Consider the following 19,105-nt stretch of genomic DNA (forward strand, 5'->3'; position numbering starts at 1 on the left):
AATTTCTATTTTCAGAGAGTGAAAATTAGATAAGCCACGAATTGCTTTGCATTCTGTCGTAGTCTGTTCACATAAATTATAACTTAACTCCAAATAATTAACAGATTTTTATACGGCTAGTGTTTTACAAAATGCTAGGCTTAAGATCCATGCTTCGCGGCTTCGAATAATTCTTTCCCATTAAATTTAACAGCTCACACATCTTTTGAAAATGAAATGCCATCTATTAAGAATCCAACATCATACATTGACTTTTTTATTACCGAATAGTAGCTGCAGGCAAAATACTAGTTTGATACTTAAAACCAACCGTGTTTGGGAATATTCTGGCCACTCTCCCATTTACTAGTGCTCACCTTAGGATATTAAATTTGCCGAGGCTCTTCCAGTACGATTCATAGACTATAACATTAGACGATCATAAACTATAACATTTACTCTCCTCATGAAAACTTTGGTGCTTGACTCATTTCTAGCACGGTAAACTCATTCAAATATTTAAAAAAGTAGGTTAGCCTTAACATATTCTTGAAGTGCTACATTCATGGTTATTTTTTACTTTGAAACAGATACCGCTTTAAAAATAAGGAAGTGACAATTTACCGCTGCCATTTTTTTATTTCCTCTCGTAACCCTTGAACTCCAATTCTGGTTATGCGCCTGCTGCACAGAATGTCGCCCAGAACTGACTGGTTCAAGGATTACTAGGTTATTTCAGTCCCTATGCAAAGTTGACGCCAAAGCATCTAAAGCCTCTGCCCATAGGAGATAGACAACTGATATGCAAATCATGATCCGGAATGTGTCCTCCAGTTCTTCTTCTTGTTAGACGAAAACAATTTCACACAGGTTCCTAAAATAAGGATCTAATGATCAGCCATCTAAGGGCTTAGACTAATAGAAATCGTGTGATCCAACATACGTCCTAGGAAACCTCATTGTAAGTCAGGTACGCAAGAATATTATCTTAAAAGTTGTCTTTCGATAGAATATACAATGAGCAAAGAGAAGGTAACTTGAAGATGCTTATTAATATATATAGTTCTAGCAGGCCAAAATAGGCTATTTAGTCATTAAACAATGACATTGAATTGAAAATTTACGAAGTTGATTGAATTGAAGATTTATGAAGTTGATATAAACAGCTACAACTGCAGTTACACACTGTGCAACTTGTATACCAAGTCAACTTTAATACTGCTGGTACCTCGGAGTAAGCTTCGATGCCGATAGACATTTTATACACCGAAGGTAACCTTCTAGAGTCAGCAATCATGCGTTTGGCTTTAAAACTAAACTAGGGCATGCTAATTGCCGTGTACGTGTTCTCATGAGACCGTGGGGAAGAAAAAGACGGTAGACAAACAACAAAACAGATTCCCACGAATTTTCTTTGGCTTCTTTGCTAAAGTATACACGAGTACGATAATACCTACATATATAACAATAATATCTACTACACAGCTTATTTGCTATAATTTTTTTCTTATTCAAAAACAAAAAACTTAAAGAATTAAATTCAACGAAATGATAAAAGTGAATTAGCGAGCATAAATTAGCTAATTTGTGATCCCATGGATAAATTTGCAACAATCATTATTAGATTTGTGATAATCTGTATGATTTGTGATAATAATGTGTTTGTATGTGATAATCTTTTGAAATGTTCTTGCATATTTGATTCTTGGAGTTTATTGCCTAATCAATGATTTAATATCTAAATAACTGATATTCAATCGCAAATATGAAGCGCAGAAAGATACTATACCCTTGAAGTCATTGATTGAAGATGTAGCATAGGGCAACAATCTTCAATCGCAAAATTGACTTCTCAGGCTATCAAAAAATGGACCATATATTTTACAAAATAAAAGATATGGAAACATATTAACAACTCCTAGATAAAAGAATAATTTTAAATACACTGATTGAATCAATATATTTTATCCCTGGAGTTAAAACTTTCACGGCTCTTTACAGGAAATTTTTTTAACGAATTTCACGCGTTATCTTGAATCTTGGTCGGAAAAAGAACTACTAGGCAGTAAATTAAATAATTTTTTTTTACTCTTAAAACTCGTTTAAGTTCAATTTTACGATTATATCCTATGACCAATAGATCTAAACATAATTGATTCTCAGAAATAAATGGTTTTTAGGGAAATGAGTTGAAATAAGAACAAATCGAGTAGCTTCAGGCATGATGTGGTGGAAGTCGAACATAATGAATAGATCGTAGCAACTTTTCCACAGGATAAATTTATTTTACGACTGGGTTTCGATGTATTACATCATCATCAGGTGATGGTGGAATTACATCTCACCTGATGATGATGATGTAATACATCGAAACCCGGTCGTAAATAAAATATTATCAAGTGGAAAAGTACTACGATCAGTCATTCATTACGAGATGAAATATGGAAATGGATAACATGCCTACGGAACTATTTAGGGGATGACATATGTATACATGGAAGGATGGGTTTTATACGATAATTCGTGGCATCCATGAGGAGGTAATTTGACCGAAAGACTTAGCCATATTATTTGCTCACATTCCAAAAGGGAGAATGCAGACCGAATTTGTCAGGATTATATTCGTAGAACACTAAATTTAATTTCTCACGCAGCTGAAGTGGTACGTAGGACTATTAAGTAGAAGATGGAGAGGAAGCCAAAAGATTACTTAGGGGTGGATCAGTATCGGTTCAGGAAAGGGAGAAGCACGCATGATGCCAAGGCAGCAATAAGGTCACTAACAGAGAGGAAAATAGAATGCAATCAGGTTGCATGTTCGTTTCGAAGATAGAGTGAACTCGGTAGAATTAATTCGAGAGGCGATGAAGAGCCGGGATGAGCAGTTTTAGGAAGATGATTAAGGCTGTCAATTGTCACCCGTTCTGTTTACGGCATACACAGAGTAAATTGTAAAACAGGCGTGGCAAGAGATGGAGATAAGAAAGAATGTAGGGGGAAAGTTCATAAAATCAGTTCCATCTGTGGATGAACAAGCATTATTCAGCCAGTCTGTCAAATAGTTACAATAATTAGGGAATTACTGATATACATGAGATGAGAAGAAATCTAAATAAGTCAAAGTTTGTGAGGCTTACGAGAAAGAGGCAGGTTATACTCACATGTCAATTTTTGGACTTACAACCCTCTTCCCAACATCACAGCGCACACAGGCAGTTACACCTCAGACATCCCGAAATGTTTATTAATTGCCCGAACGGGCAAGTATAAACCGTTCCGGTGAGAGAAGTCTGACCTTTACCCGCCATTATACATAAAGAAATCATGGCATTGATATAAAGAAACATGGTTGGAGTGGTAGTGTGGTTTGCGAGAAGGAGAAACTTAAAACTAGGAAGAAAATATGAAATCTCAACCTAACAAGAGAGGGAAGCCGATAGGGCACGGCTTTTTGCAAACATTTACAATTAAGACCGGCAGTAAGAGTACTAGCTGCCTACCGGCGCTCTCTGAGAATAGAGCGGTACAAAAAGGAAACGGAGCCAAGGGGCGCCTATTTACCACAACGGGAAATCACGCTTGGGCAAGGGGAAGAGGGTGGTAGCAGGACCGTGAAACGGATAAAACGATACCAAAACAACATGGAGGACGGAGGAAGAGATCCGTCGGTCCGTGAAGCGGCTTATTACTATGAATAAAGTTAAAAGACAGAAAGGCTCAAAGGTGAGTAACATCGTTAGACAGTGTATACAAGTGCTTCTCCCCGGGATCGTTTGAATAAGGGTTAGCAGCCCAAAAATTTCATTTTTAATGCTTAGCGTTTTTTGCGTATTCCTGTTACGTGTGCTGACCTGAGGGTGGCTCTACCGAAATATTAAGACATCAAGCATTAATACACACATAGCCGTATGGTAAATATATTCGCTAAAAAAATAAAACACTAGATCAGCAAGGTTAGACATAGAGAATATGACGCAGATGCGGATAGTTTAGGTCCAGGCTTTCTTGATGCCGAGGTAGAAAGGGCATCAAGGGAAATAAAATCAAATAAAGCAATGGGGGTTGACAACACTGCCGCACAACTACTTGAATGTTTAACAAAAGGTAGGAGGAAGAGTTTATCATGGACTAATACGTAGCATTTATGAGAGCGGAAGATTTCGCCGGATCAGTGTCAATTCTAATTTCAAAAAAGTGAAAGACAGTCATATGTGAGGACTATAGATCAAAAAGTTTGATTTCACACGCAACTATAGACCAAATGATTTATTGGGAGATGATCAGTTTGGCTTCAGGAAAGGGAGAGGCACGCGTGATGAAGTTGCAGTAATTAGGTCACTAATAGAAAGGAACATTGAATACAAGAAACATACAATAAATGCTTGTACCATGAGGATGTAGTTGCCTGTTCCATAGGTTTCGGAAAGTCGTTTGCTCAAGTGGATTGGGAAAAAATAATGACAGATTTACATAAAATAGTAGTGGAATGGAATGATAAGTGAATTATCCGCTACTTGTACATATTTCAGGCTGCTGAGATACGAGTTGGGGATGGAGAGCCCAGATGGGTTATGCTATGAAGAGGGGTAAGGCAGGATTGTCCAATATCATCTCTGCTGCTTAACGTGTATATGAGGGAAATGGTAAAAGAGTCATGGAAAGAACTAGAGAAAAGAATAAAATTCGGCGGGGAATTTGTGGAATCATTTCGCTTTTGCTGATGTTCAAGCTTTAGTTTGTCGGTCAGCCAAGAGGTTGCAAGCATTTCTGAGTGCATTGAACACTAAGTACGATAGACGTGGGATGAGAATACATGTAAATAAAGCTAAGTTTATGCGGTAAACCAGAAAGAGAAAGGCTAAATTAAACATTAAAATAAGAAATGGCAAAACTAGAGCATATGGAACAGTTTATGTATCTCGGAAGTGTTTCGTAACAAAACGGTCAAAGTAATAGGAACATAAGGAGAAGTATTACACTAGGCAAAGAAGCCTTCACAAAGAGGAGAGAATTGATGACAGGGATGTTGAGTAAGGATGTTAAGAAAAGGCTCGTCAAAACTTGGATCTGGAGCTTAGCTATGAACGGCGCGGAAACATGAGTATTGAAATAGGATAATAGGCGTAGATTGGAGGGTTTTGAAACGTGGGTGTGGAGAAGAATGGAGAAGGTGAAATGGGCAGATAGGAAAACAAATGAGTAAGTACTCGATATGGGGGTGCAAGAGAGGGGATAGATGAGGGCAATCATAAGGAGACATGAAAAATGGATGAAAAGCATATTGATCGGTAATGGGATGTTGAAAACTGTGATAGAGGGGAGAATGTGAGGCAAACGAGGAAGTAGCAAGAATATGTAGGATAACAACACCAAATGGAACAAGAAGTTAAAGATACTGAGGGACTTTGAAATAGACTGAAGAAAAATATTTCATCACCTTTACAAAAGAAAGAAGCCTTTTGCCAGAACTCTCCAGCGTATATCTAGAAGAGGCAACAAAAAAATGCAATAATTGGGCGTCAAAGGAGTCAAAGTGAAGCGGCGAAGAAATTAACATGTTCCAGGTTGCAGACAACATCGCAGTGATCGCAGAAACGCGGGAGGAGTTGTCAGCAATTCTGAATGCTACGTGCCAAGTCCTTCGGGAATATAGTATGAGCGTCAACAATAAGACAATTAAAATCCTTATGTTTTTAAGAGAGAAGCCGAAGGCATAAGTATATCACACTACACGTCGTGGAACTTGAGCAAGCGGAATCCTTCGTCTACCTGGGCAGCAATACCATTTGGGATGGCGGGAGTTCGACCCACATCTAGCGAAGAATATCTCCAGCTAAGTAGACGTTAATGAAGAAGAGTCAACGAATTTGCTTAAAGAACTTGAGGTTCCAACAAGGAATGAATTGGTCGAAGAGCTCGTATGAAACATGGCACCATACGGAACAGATATATGAAACATTGGAAAAGCGGATCAGCGATAAGTAGAAGCCTTTAAAACATGTTACTTTGGGAGACTGCTGAAGATGAAATGAATAGACAAAGTGAAAAAGGAGGACGTATATAGAAGATCAGAAAACGAAAGGACCATATTGAGAGCACTCAACATTAATGATACGAAATAGGATTGGACACGCAATGAGAGACAATGGATTAGTTAAAAACATAAAAGAAGGGAAAATAAATCCCTTCCTGTAAGCGAGGAAGACCATGAGACAAGAACAAAGAACGAATTAAGGAGTACGTAAAATAGAAGAGCTATCGTAAGGTGAGAGAATCAGCTATGAATAGATTGTCGAGGGCATGCATTCGCCATACCCTCGGGCCGAGCATCCACCCGAACAATGAGCGCCTTACGCACCGTCTAATTCGTAGGAATTAGATATCGGGAATGACTCCGCAGGGGCCGCTGCGGGCATGACTAGTTTCCGCTATCGGTACCGCTGGCCGGTGACGCAGGCCGGGAAAGCCGTGCTTCCCTGATTGGGACTCCTGGCGGCACCCGTCTGAGGACAAGGGTCACTCCCAGGAGCGGGAATAAATTCGGCGACCGGCAAGGCATCGGGGTCAGTTGGGCCACGCATGTCGTGACCGCGTCTAGCTCGAGGCTTGTTACGCTCGCCGTGACTTCGGCTAAGACGATCTGATCACCCCCCGCCTTTCCTTCCGCTCCGTACCGCGACTGACGATTGGGGCTACGTTCGCCGTGCCCGCGTCTCTCAAATCCCCGTCTTCCCAGGACGATTGGGGCTACGTTCGCCGTGCCCGCGTCTCTCAAATCCCCGTCTTCCCAGGACGATTGGGGCAACGTTCGCCGTGCCCGCGTCTGCCACCGTTCCGCTGTCGCCTAGTCGTGTCATCTCGGAAGAGTAATCGCATCCCGGTGCCCGGCTCTCTCTCTCTACGTCTCTCTCCTCATAAACGTAAGTGATGTATTTTTGTACCATGTGCCTTGTTTTGTGGGAAATATATATGCATCCTGTTCCTGGATATTCCGGCCTAATTATTTCCTAACCATACACCCTCTCGACGCTCCTTATGTCGCCAAGGACTCCCCCGCGACATAATTGGTGTCAGGTGTGGGGTAAGGGGCACTACATCTTGTTCATTATTCAGTATAGATTCCTTGCAGACTACACAGTTCCCGACTCGTATAGTTTGAATTAATAATTTCCCATAAGGAATGAGTCTCTTAGGTTGTCCCACCCACGGAAAGCGTCGAGAGTAGTATATGGTAGAAAGTGATTCATAATTAAAGATTCACCCTCAAAATGGATTGGTTAAACTCAAGCGTAGGGAGATGTAATGGTCGAGGAGCTTCATTACGGGAGTCGAACTATGAGAGTACTACGCAACATGGTAGTTTAATTGATTTTACATCCTCGGTAAATACATTGACTGGGAATGAGGGACCGGACGCAGGGAATTTCCGCCTTCATAATAGTTCCATGGGTAATTCGTCGGGGGCGCCGACCTATCCCTCCATAGGCGGTCAAATTCATTTAATTCCCAACTTCAGCGGGGAGGACGAAGTTAGTGTGGACAAATTTCTGGAGAGTATACGTATTGTGAGCCATTTAAGTGGTTGGAACGAACAGCAAACGCTCGGGGTCGCGCGTCTACGGCTGAGTGGGACGGCGGCTGACTTTGCTGCAGCCAACCCTCATATAGCGGACTCTTATGAAAATTTTTCACTTTCCCTAAAACAGAAGTTTAATGTAAAAATATCTCCCTTTATGCTAGAGAGAATGTTTACCACCTGCATGCAAAAGCCGCTAGAAAGTGTCGCAGAGTTTTCCACTAGATTGAGGAACTTGGGGAATAAACTACGAGAGACATTGAGGGATCCGCTGTCCGAGAGCTCCAAACTAATGATGGAGGACCGATTATTAGCACAGTTTCTAATCGGGTTAAGAGAGGAAGTAGGCAGATTTGTGCTGGTTCGTAATCCTAAGGGAATTGTCGAAGCGGAGGCCTATGCCACCATGGAAGAGGCAAGCGTTAGAAATTATCAGAGTCTTAAAAATTCAGTACAAGCACTACAGTTCGACTCTCCCCACGAATGGTCGATAAATCTAGCGCAGCAACTAGCATCACAGAAACAAAATGGGACTTTTAAGGGCTCTTGGAATAGTTCAGGGCGCACTCAGGTCAGCCCGTCCGCAGAGAGGGGTCATAGGGACCATCAAGGAAACCGGAGACTTAATTCTTCTCCACGCACCTGCTATCGTTGCGGACTGGCTGGTCATATTGCGCGCACCTGTCGGGTTAAGGAGGATTCCCCTCGCGAATGCTATAAATGCGGAGAGAGCACCCATAATCCTAGAAATTGCCCTTTGGTGCTTTGTGGGAAATGCGGGAAAATGGGTCATTTTCCTATCCGATGCCCAACTAAAGAGTCCATGACAGGTTCGGGAAACGCTCCTGCCCCGACCAGTCGGTCGGGGGAGACGTCGTTTTAGCTGTTAAGCCAGAGGCGGGCTGGACCGTCCCCGTGCAAATCTTAGGCCGAGTATTTCATTTTTTGGTGGACACGGGAGCGGCGGTCACTATTTTGCATAAAAAGAATTTCCCTCTACACCAATTTGAAATCTCCAGGTATCATTCTAGAGTAAGAAGTGCTTCAGGCCACCCATTAGATGTCGTTGGGCAATGCACAATACCGTTTGTTATAACTGGGCATCCATATCCTCACGACACCTTGATTGCAGATCTCGGGAACGTCAATTACGATGGGATCCTAGGACTCGACTTCATGGTACGCTATGGGGGAAGTCTGTCCTTCCAAGACAGAAAGCTGAGGATTAATGAGGGTGGAGAAACGTACTTAGATTCGAACCAAGGAGACTCAAAGAACAGGATTAATCAAGAAAAGAAAATACTACCCTTAAAAATGGAATCCGCCCTTTCAATGACAGAAGACAACGCTGACCGAGACATGAATAGCTCGGGCCTCCCTGAATTTGATTTTCTGGGGGAAGAGAAAAAAATATTTTTGCAGGAAAAAGGCGACATTCAGGATGCGCTAGACGTATGGGAATCCAGCCCGTTGGGAACGGTAGGGGCGAAGGTTTTGTTGCCAATACCGTATGAAAGTAATGTTACATTAGTCTCTCACGATTTGATAGAGTTGGGGATGGGAAACAGAGAAAGGGAGCCCGTGAATGAAGAGGTAACTGAGTCGAGCGCAGGAGAGCCACGGGGGCATGCGGCCAACCCGTCAGTTACGTGTCCGTATCACATGCGTTTTAATGCTCAAAGGGATGATGGGATTAACAATGAGGAGTCCAAGAGTGACTGTGTTTTCTCATCCATTAACAAGGGTGATACTGTTGCCACGTCAGGGATTAGCGGGGGCCAAGAGCCGGCCGAGAGGTCTAGCCGTGATACTGGGAGCTCAGACGAATTAGAAGTAATTATCGAAGGGCCAAAGATTGTTCTCGAAAAGTCGATTAGGGTACCCCCATTCTCGATTGTAATTGATAGTGTGAGATGTGATGGGTCAAATGGAAGGGATGTGGAAATATTGGGAGAAGAGAGAGATTTAATTATACTTCCTGCCGTAGTATCGGTAAGCAAGGAGGGCAGGGTTCCCATAGTAATTTGCAACTTGAAAGCTGACACACAAATTCTAAAACGAGACACTCAAGTGGAAGTTGATATTTTTCGTGAGCAAAAAAACCAGCCTAATGTTCTTGAGTGTCAACAAGAAGACGATAATTTTTGGCCGGAATCAATAGAAACCGATGAACTTATGACCCTTTTTGATTTTAGCGAGGTGCCGGTCGACGCCCTCGAACCACTCCATCAGCTTGTCACTGAGTACAAGGAGATATTTCTCCATAAAAATGTTGAGTTAGGGTGCACAAATGTAGTCAAGCATCAGATTGACGTAGGAGAAGCCAGGCCCATAAAAAAAACGACCCTATCGCGTTCCGCATTCGCAGCGCCAGGCTCTAAACGAAGCGATTCGGGAGATGTTAACACAGGGAATTATTTCTCCCTCCGCGAGCCCTTGGTCAGCACCGATAATCCTGGTTAGAAAGAAAGTGGCAGAAGAAGGTATTGTGAAATACAGGCCCTGTATTGACTACCGAGCGTTGAATAATGTTACGAAAAAGGACGTATTCCCGATCCCAAATATGGACGAAGCGTTTGATCAGCTAGGTGGCGCCGCTTTCTTCTCCTCAATGGACCTATGTAGTGGTTACTGGCAGGTGGAGATGGAAGAAGAAAGCAAGGAGTATACTGCGTTTAGCACGCCGGAAGGACACTTTCAGTGTAATCGCATGAGCTTCGGCTTAGCCAATGCTCCGTCGACATTTATGAGGCTAATGACGACCGTTCTTGAAGGACTGATAAATAACGGGTGCATAGTTTATCTAGACGACATACTGAGATATGACCGCAACTGGATCGATCATTTGAAGGGCCTGAGGAAGGTTTTCGAGAGATTGAGAAAAGCTAATCTGAGGCTGAATCCGAAGAAAACTAAACTGTTTCATAAGCGAGTACTTTTTCTTGGTCACTCGATATCCGCAGAGGGCTTGCGGCCCGATGAAAGCAAAGTGGAGGCAATTAAACGATTTCCTCTCCCTAAGGATACTAAGCAGCTTCAATCCTTTTTAGGTCTGGTAGGTTACTATCGTAAATTTATAAACAACTTTGCCAAGATTTCCAGTCCCCTTACTAAAAACCTTTCTAAAAATGCAAACTTTGTTTGGGGAAATGATAAACAAACCGCTTTTGAAACCTTAAGGAACTGCTTGCTTTCGAAACCTGTCTTGAGATACCCTGATTTTGCGAAACAGTTCATTTTAACGACAGACGCATCCTCTCTGGCCGTAGCGGGAATTTTGTCACAGCCATGGGAAGATGGCGAACACCCAGTAGCGTACGCTAGCAAACAGTTGCATGGCGCCCAAAAGACGTACTCCGCCACCGAGCTCGAATGCCTAGCCGTTGTACAAATGGTCCGAAAATTTAGAATTTATCTTTTAGGAAAACATTTCATATTGCACACGGACCATAAGCCTCTCCGCTGGCTTCTGGCACTTAAAGAGCCGACCCCAAGATTGGCGAGATGGGTCATGGAATTAAGTGAATACTCGTATGAGATACACTATATCCCGGGACGGGAGCTGGCTCATGCCGATTCACTCTCCCGCGCGATTCCAGAGGTGTCCACTTTGTGCACCGATGGAGCCGCCCAGCCATTTTGGGAAAAGCAAAATATTGCTAGAGAGCAAGCAAAGTGTGCAGAGTTGAAACCACTTCACGAACGCGCCCGCTCAAATGATCCTTCTTATTTCTATGACGATGACAACGTGTTATATATAGTTCGATGTAGAAATCCTGACCCACAGTTCGTGATGTGTGCTCCTCGATCCATGAGGAATTTTATTTTAAAACGTTGCCATGATAATCCTCTGGCGGGTCACCTGGGATTTAATAAAACCTTAGAGATAGTCCAGCGACATTTCCACTGGGAAGGGTGTTACTCTGATGTTCAGGGGTACGTCCAAAACTGCTTATCATGTAAAAAACGAAAGGCAAAAAGCACTTCTGTGCCCTTGCAACCAGTAATCGAAGCAACGTACCCGCTGGAAAAATTGTCTCTCGACATTGTCGGTCCCTTACCCAAATCAGACAGAGGAAACCGCTACATTCTGACATGCCAAGATTATTTCACTAGGTTCCCAGAGGCATACGCTATACCGGATCAAACGGCAGACACCGTAGCGCGAGTACTTGTGGAAAATATAATTTGCCGTCACGGCGTCCCAAAGTATATCCTTACAGACAGAGGCGCTAACTTTACATCCCAGTTGTTACAAAGGGTCTGCAAGCTTCTTAAAATTGAGTCCATATTCACTTCCCCTTATAATCCTGGAGCCAATGGGAGACTAGAGAGAGCACACCAATCATTCTCGGCAGTCATATCACATTACGTGTCCCAAGACCACAAAGACTGGGACGAGCATCTCAATTTCGCTTTATTTGCATATCGAAATAGCCGGCACCGGATAACAGGTTTTACCCCTTCCTATCTTATGTATGGTAGAGAACTTAATATGCCATGGGATGATATTTTGTCACCCACTCAAGTATCTTACGCGGAGGAACCATCTTACGATCATGTACTTAGAAGGAGATTGCAAATAGCACATGCTCAGGCGCTTCACGCCAGCAAAAGCAATACGCAAGCCGAACATGATCGCCATAACAGAAATATCGAGCCAAATCCTCTTAATGTCGGGCAACTCGTATTGTTACGGAACATGGCGTTAAAACCAGGACAATCAAAAAAACTCGTTCCACGGTGGGTTGGCCCCTATGAAGTGTCTAAAGTCAGGAGTCCTGTAACGTATGACATAAAACACGTACGAGATGGGCGCACGATCACGGCACATCAGCGGAACTTGGTTGCCTTACCTCCTGACCCTGATCCCTCCTTACCCCACACCTGACACCAATTATGTCGCGGGGGAGTCCTTGGCGACATAAGGAGCGTCGAGAGGGTGTATGGTTAGGAAATAATTAGGCCGGAATATCCAGGAACAGGATGCATATATATTTCCCACAAAACAAGGCACATGGTACAAAAATACATCACTTACGTTTATGAGGAGAGAGACGTAGAGAGAGAGAGCCGGGCACCGGGATGCGATTACTCTTCCGAGATGACACGACTAGGCGACAGCGGAACGGTGGCAGACGCGGGCACGGCGAACGTTGCCCCAATCGTCCTGGGAAGACGGGGATTTGAGAGACGCGGGCACGGCGAACGTAGCCCCAATCGTCCTGGGAAGACGGGGATTTGAGAGACGCGGGCACGGCGAACGTAGCCCCAATCGTCAGTCGCGGTACGGAGCGGAAGGAAAGGCGGGGGGTGATCAGATCGTCTTAGCCGAAGTCACGGCGAGCGTAACAAGCCTCGAGCTAGACGCGGTCACGACATGCGTGGCCCAACTGACCCCGATGCCTTGCCGGTCGCCGAATTTATTCCCGCTCCTGGGAGTGACCCTTGTCCTCAGACGGGTGCCGCCAGGAGTCCCAATCAGGGAAGCACGGCTTTCCCGGCCTGCGTCACCGGCCAGCGGTACCGATAGCGGAAAGTAGTCATGCCCGCAGCGGCCCCTGCGGAGTCATTCCCGATATCTAATTCCTACGAATTAGACGGTGCGTAAGGCGCTCATTGTTCGGGTGGATGCTCGGCCCGAGGGTATGGCGAATGCATGCCCTCGACTTTATCAGTTTAAGCAAAACAAATAATACCATAGGGTTAGGGGCAAGAAGAAGGTACATATCAAAACAAAATGGTGACAACTGCATGCACTGTAACGGGTGACGTTGAAAGAGTGAGATACAAGAAACAGTCGAAGCAGAGAGGTTCAGGAAATATTTTATGATCATCTTTCTATATAAAAGTGGGGGTCTGCTAAAAAAAAGAAAACGCTGGGAATCAGAGAGGCGGAATATAGGAGACATTTATTGCGAGGAGTACGAAAAGGAAAATAAAGTTGAAAATAAGTGACACGATTGTCAGAGCGGAAACAGTCATTGCTGCATGTACAAAGTTACTCCCGTTATCAATCTGCGATAAGCGAGACCAGAGGCACACAATGACACTGTGAACGTTTGTGTGTGTATGTACATATATATACGGGTAGGCAAAATTGAAGGAAAGATCCTGCGAGGAAGGTCAATTACATAGGGCAAATTAAGAAAGACGTAAAACAGGGAATCTAGCAGAGGGTGAGGGAATTAACATTAAATAGGGAAGAATGGAGGAATGAAGTAAACCAATCTTAGGGTGGAAATGCTGATGATGTACATGTATGTATATAGTATATGAAGTAGTGCTCAGCCACATTCTCTCTGCTCGACGATTTTCGGAACAGCTGCAGGTATATTTGGAATTAAAATCGACAAAGCGCACACAGACTCGCATTTGTTAGCGATTCCGTTAGAGTCAAATTTTTATATTATCTATGATTTTTCTCTGGGTGCAGCGTGACTGAATGTGACTATTCTTAGTTGGTCTTCCTACGTGCTATCGCCTCCTTTTCTTTGGCGCTCACTAACGAGATGCATGGTGCACATCAACTTACGGTTGTAGAAAGTTCTCACTCGCCGCAAGGCAGGAAGTATTTAACTGAAGTCAGATTGTTTGCACCTCATTACATTTGAGTTTTCTCTCTATTTGCGGGAATCATTTCCGCCCCATCGATAAAATTCAACACAAAACTTGAGAGCTTGCATGATGTTTTGCTAAACCGTTTTGAAATTCAAATGGAAGGAAATGGTTGGCACTGAAATAGCTAAAATCTGACACTGAAGACACTGCTACTCCTCAGATAGGTATCGAAATAATTCTTCTTTTACATGCATACATTAGAGCCGGACTTATCCTCAAGCAAAAGTAAGCAAGTCAAGTTTTGCAATGAACAAGGAACTTAAATGAAAACTGTCGACTTTCTAAACTTGCAATGCAAACTTTACTTTCTAATTACGCACGTACGGAATGACGAAAAATACCCATTTATGATGCTAAAGTCGAGGGCATGCATTCGCCATACCCTCGGGCCGAGCATCCACCCGAACAATGAGCGCCTTACGCACCGTCTAATTCGTAGGAATTAGATATCGGGAATGACTCCGCAGGGGCCGCTGCGGGCATGACTACTTTCCGCTATCGGTACCGCTGGCCGGTGACGCAGGCCGGGAAAGCCGTGCTTCCCTGATTGGGACTCCTGGCGGCACCCGTCTGAGGACAAGGGTCACTCCCAGGAGCGGGAATAAATTCGGCGACCGGCAAAGCATCGGGGTCAGTTGGGCCACGCATGTCGTGACCGCGTCTAGCTCGAGGCTTGTTACGCTCGCCGTGACTTCGGCTAAGACGATCTGATCACCCCCCGCCTTTCCTTCCGCTCCGTACCGCGACTGACGATTGGGGCTACGTTCGCCGTGCCCGCGTCTCTCAAATCCCCGTCTTCCCAGGACGATTGGGGCTACGTTCGCCGTGCCCGCGTCTCTCAAATCCCCGTCTTCCCAGGACGATTGGGGCAACGTTCGCCGTGCCCGCGTCTCCCAAATCCCCGTCTTCCCAGGACGATTGGGGCAACGTTCGCCGTGCCCGCGTCTGCCACCGTTCCGCTGTCGCCCAGTCGTGTCATCTCGGAAGAGTAATCGCATCCCGGTGCCCGGCTCTCTCTCTCTACGTCTCTCTCCTCATAAACGTAAGTGATGTATTTTTGTACCATGTGCCTTGTTTTGTGGGAAATATATATGCATCCTGTTCCTGGATATTCCGGCCTAATTATTTCCTAACCATACACCCTCTCGACGCTCCTTATGTCGCCAAGGACTCCCCCGCGACAATGTTATCTCACATTTAATAGTGTACAATGAACACATTTTGTAATAAAAAACCAACCCATTATGGGGAACTCACTTTCCATGAAATGACAATTATTAATTACCTCTCCTCTCAAGGCAGATACAGAGGAGATGAGGGCGGGAAACCAACCCGTACGTGACTTAGAAGGCGCTGAAATGCAGCTTGAATCTGTTCTCAATATACATATTTTGCCACTGTCATGATTTACCTACCACAGCTTCCGGTCATCCCTCTAATTCCCTCCCGCTTTCTCTTTTTCCGGTTTTATTTTCTCTGTTCATTTCGACATCTCAAGGCAAGCCGGGATTACCACGAATTCACGCAACTCCTCTTTTGCTTCTCACGAACTTGTTTACCCCCAGTTAAATATTTCCAGACTGTCCTATCGGAGCCTGTTTAATATCGTTGCTGTTCCCCTGGGTCACTGGATTACAAGTCGAAAGAGGATTGGTGTTGGAAGGAAAGGTGCTTTTTTATAGCAACATTGAAGGAAAATGTCACGGAGAATGCTAGAAAAGCGACAGAAACTGGATGAGAGCTTTGGTTTTTTTCCAAACTCTTCAGTTTGTACCATGTCTGATTGTCCCATAGACATGTAAAATAAATGCAAGGGGCAACGATATTATCAGGAACGAGAGATGCAGGCTTGCGAGGTCGTTTTTGAGAATGGTGATGACTAGGGTCCCAATTTTTTCCCAATTCTGTAAGAATAAGGACGCTTATATAAAAATAAAGTGAGGGCACTGGGTGTAACGGCTATATCGTAGGAATACTTTGATCATTATTATACAAATCCGGGAGAAAGCAACAAATCATATTAGTTCTAACTCCTCTTCAACGCCATTTATCCCATAATATACTGCCAGCAATGCTCCTTTAGAGTATTCCTGCAATTTATTTAACCCATGGTCAAGCGATCATATTTCCAGTGAAAAACTTTTACAATTAAAGGAGTTTCGGCTGGTATTTTTCTTCTCCAAATGTTCATCCATGAAAACTATAACAATCCAATCCACATACTTAACCTTTACGTATTTAAAATCAATTTTTTATAATAAATAGTATTTAACGATCTCAGACCAAACCTTGTTTCTTTATTTTGGACCTAGACATTATCCTGATGTAAGTGTTCATAGAGCAGTGGGAACCAGAAAAAAATCAGGATTATTAACAATTGTCAAAGAAAAACATATTAGATGACAGTAGGTAAATTAAACGCTGTTCAAAACCTAGATCAATGGTGGGATTTATTAATCCGTGAGATAAATATTGGTTTGTTATGTTAATATCTAAATTTATTGCGTTAATATTAGGAGAAACGTGCGTTTCGGAATACTTTAGTCGCAAGACAAAATTTTACTGGAAATTAGTGACTATTTGCCTAGAAAGCTCCTAATTATATTATTAATGCAACTTGATTGTTCTATTAGACAATATCATAAACTTGAACGTTTCAATCGTGCGTTTTCGTGCCTATTTAAAGTAATAGTTGTTGTGATCGCTGTTGTCAATAACCTTGCTGGTATAGTGTACGTATTTGAATCGATGAAGACCTGAAGTATGTTATTTCAAATATAACAATCATGTCAATAAATTGGCAATGTATTTTGAAAAAGTTATATTGATGTCAATATGGTGTGACTTGATATCAAGTATAGTTTCTATTAAATTTTGAACATTCCTAAACTTAAGCTTTTATATAAAAATATCGGTGAAGGAAGAGTGCTATTGGCTAATGCTCTTGCTTTCTCGACAATTTTAGCGGCACCTATGTAAAGTTGAACTCAAATTGAACAGAGCAATTGGGAACAGGGATTGTCCTTTGTCAAACATCGAAGGAGTAAACCAACCATAAGGTATCGTTAACATAGTTCTCACTTAATCAGGCACTCGATATTTATAGTCAAGCTAAGAAGTGAGGATGATAAGCAAAGTTTTTAAATAACATGCAGCTATTTTGAGGACATATATACTATTGCAATATACATTTCAATATTCTGTTTAACTGATCCTGCGCATTCCTCAAGTCAAACTGAAATAGAAAGGCGATGGAGAGCAGATAGTCCTTGTTCACATTTCGCCTCAGCGGACGGTTTAAAATATATATTGGCTTTTATCATTTTTTCTGAACCCATTTATTTCATCGATATTCTACCTTGTATTTCTTAATCCCTTGAAGCAACGCCGCCTAGTAAACGACAATCCATCTGCCTCCCTTTAACAGCCGTAGAGTTTTTTGAGAGTAGAGCCAATTTCATCCAGCGCCCTTTTAGCTCGCTGTCTTTCCCTGTCGACGCCATCCCTTGTACAAGACTAGCCATGGTTGAATTATCCGATGAAGTAATACCATTTCATATTATCCAACATCCCAATTCCATCAAGTCATTTGCTCTTGGATTTGAGAGTGAAACTGAATTTTCAAATAACCATGTCTCGACAAATTGCCTTTTCCTTTCAACGTGAAATCTCGCCGCTTTTGAAAAGTTTCGCTTCCATAATAATAGGTCAGTCATTTTTGACCACTCTCTGTTCCCGTTTTTTCGCTAACAGGCCCAAATTGAAATCACGCTTGCTACAGGGAAGAGAAAAGGACACGCAATTTGGTAACTTACTGATCTCATTCCTACAGTAAAGCTCATCTCACATACATGTTAATTAAGGCTGTATGGACCAATAAAATAAAATTATGTAAATTCTTCCGACAAGTATCACATTCAAAAAGACAAGAACATTTTATTAATATATGAAAATAATTGACCATTAACTGTGTGACGCTTTCGCTATTGAGAACGCAGAAGTGGAAGAGCAAAATATTTCCCATGGCTTATAAGTGAAAGTATTACTCGTATATGTTTATGCATGTGTGTGTCCGTATACATTTACATCAAGGAAAATTTTGCACTTATGATATGCTCGATTCCCCTTCCCCACCTCTCCTGTGTTTGTCTTTTATGCGTGTTCCTATCCCTTTTATCTATATCCATGTGAATGAAAATATACACGTATATTAATTCACTTGGATATATATATATATATATATATATATATATATATATATATATATATATATATATATATATATATATATATATATATATATACTTGTGTGTGTGTATGTATACATACATCTTTTTCCTTGCATTTATCTTAACCCGTAGCATATATATATTTATATATATATATATATATATATACATATATATACATATATATATATACATATATATATATACGAGGGTCATCCGGAAAGTAGTACCCGTTCGTGCCGCATGAAGTGCTGACGACGCGAGTAGCCGCTGGACGAGGTCAGATAGCTTCAGTGGCTTGTCTGCCTTCTCTGAGCCAAGTTGCGTGACGCTAGCATTGCCTGTGTTGTTTCTGTGATTGTTTACAATGTTTAAAAAAATTGAGAACGCCGCCAGTTGTGAAGTGAGGGCAGTGATTAAATTCCTCAATGCAAGAAACGTTCGCCCATGTGATATTCATCGCCAATTAAAGGAGGTGTATGGAGACAATGTAATGGACGAGTCGTCTGTTCGGCGGTGGTGTCGCAACTTCAACATGGGGAGGGGGAACACACACGACGATGAGCGTTCGGGGAGACCGTCTGTCATTACAGACCAACTGGTGAGCTCAGTTGACGAATTCGTGAGGAACGATCGGCGCGTCACAATTGATGACATCTGTGAGCATTTTCCCAATGTTTCTCGAACAATTGTTCATGAA

The sequence above is a fragment of the Hetaerina americana genome, unplaced genomic scaffold, assembly GCF_022747635.1.
Source record: "Hetaerina americana unplaced genomic scaffold, ioHetAmer1.1.p SCAF_2, whole genome shotgun sequence".
NCBI lineage: Eukaryota > Metazoa > Arthropoda > Insecta > Odonata > Calopterygidae > Hetaerina > Hetaerina americana.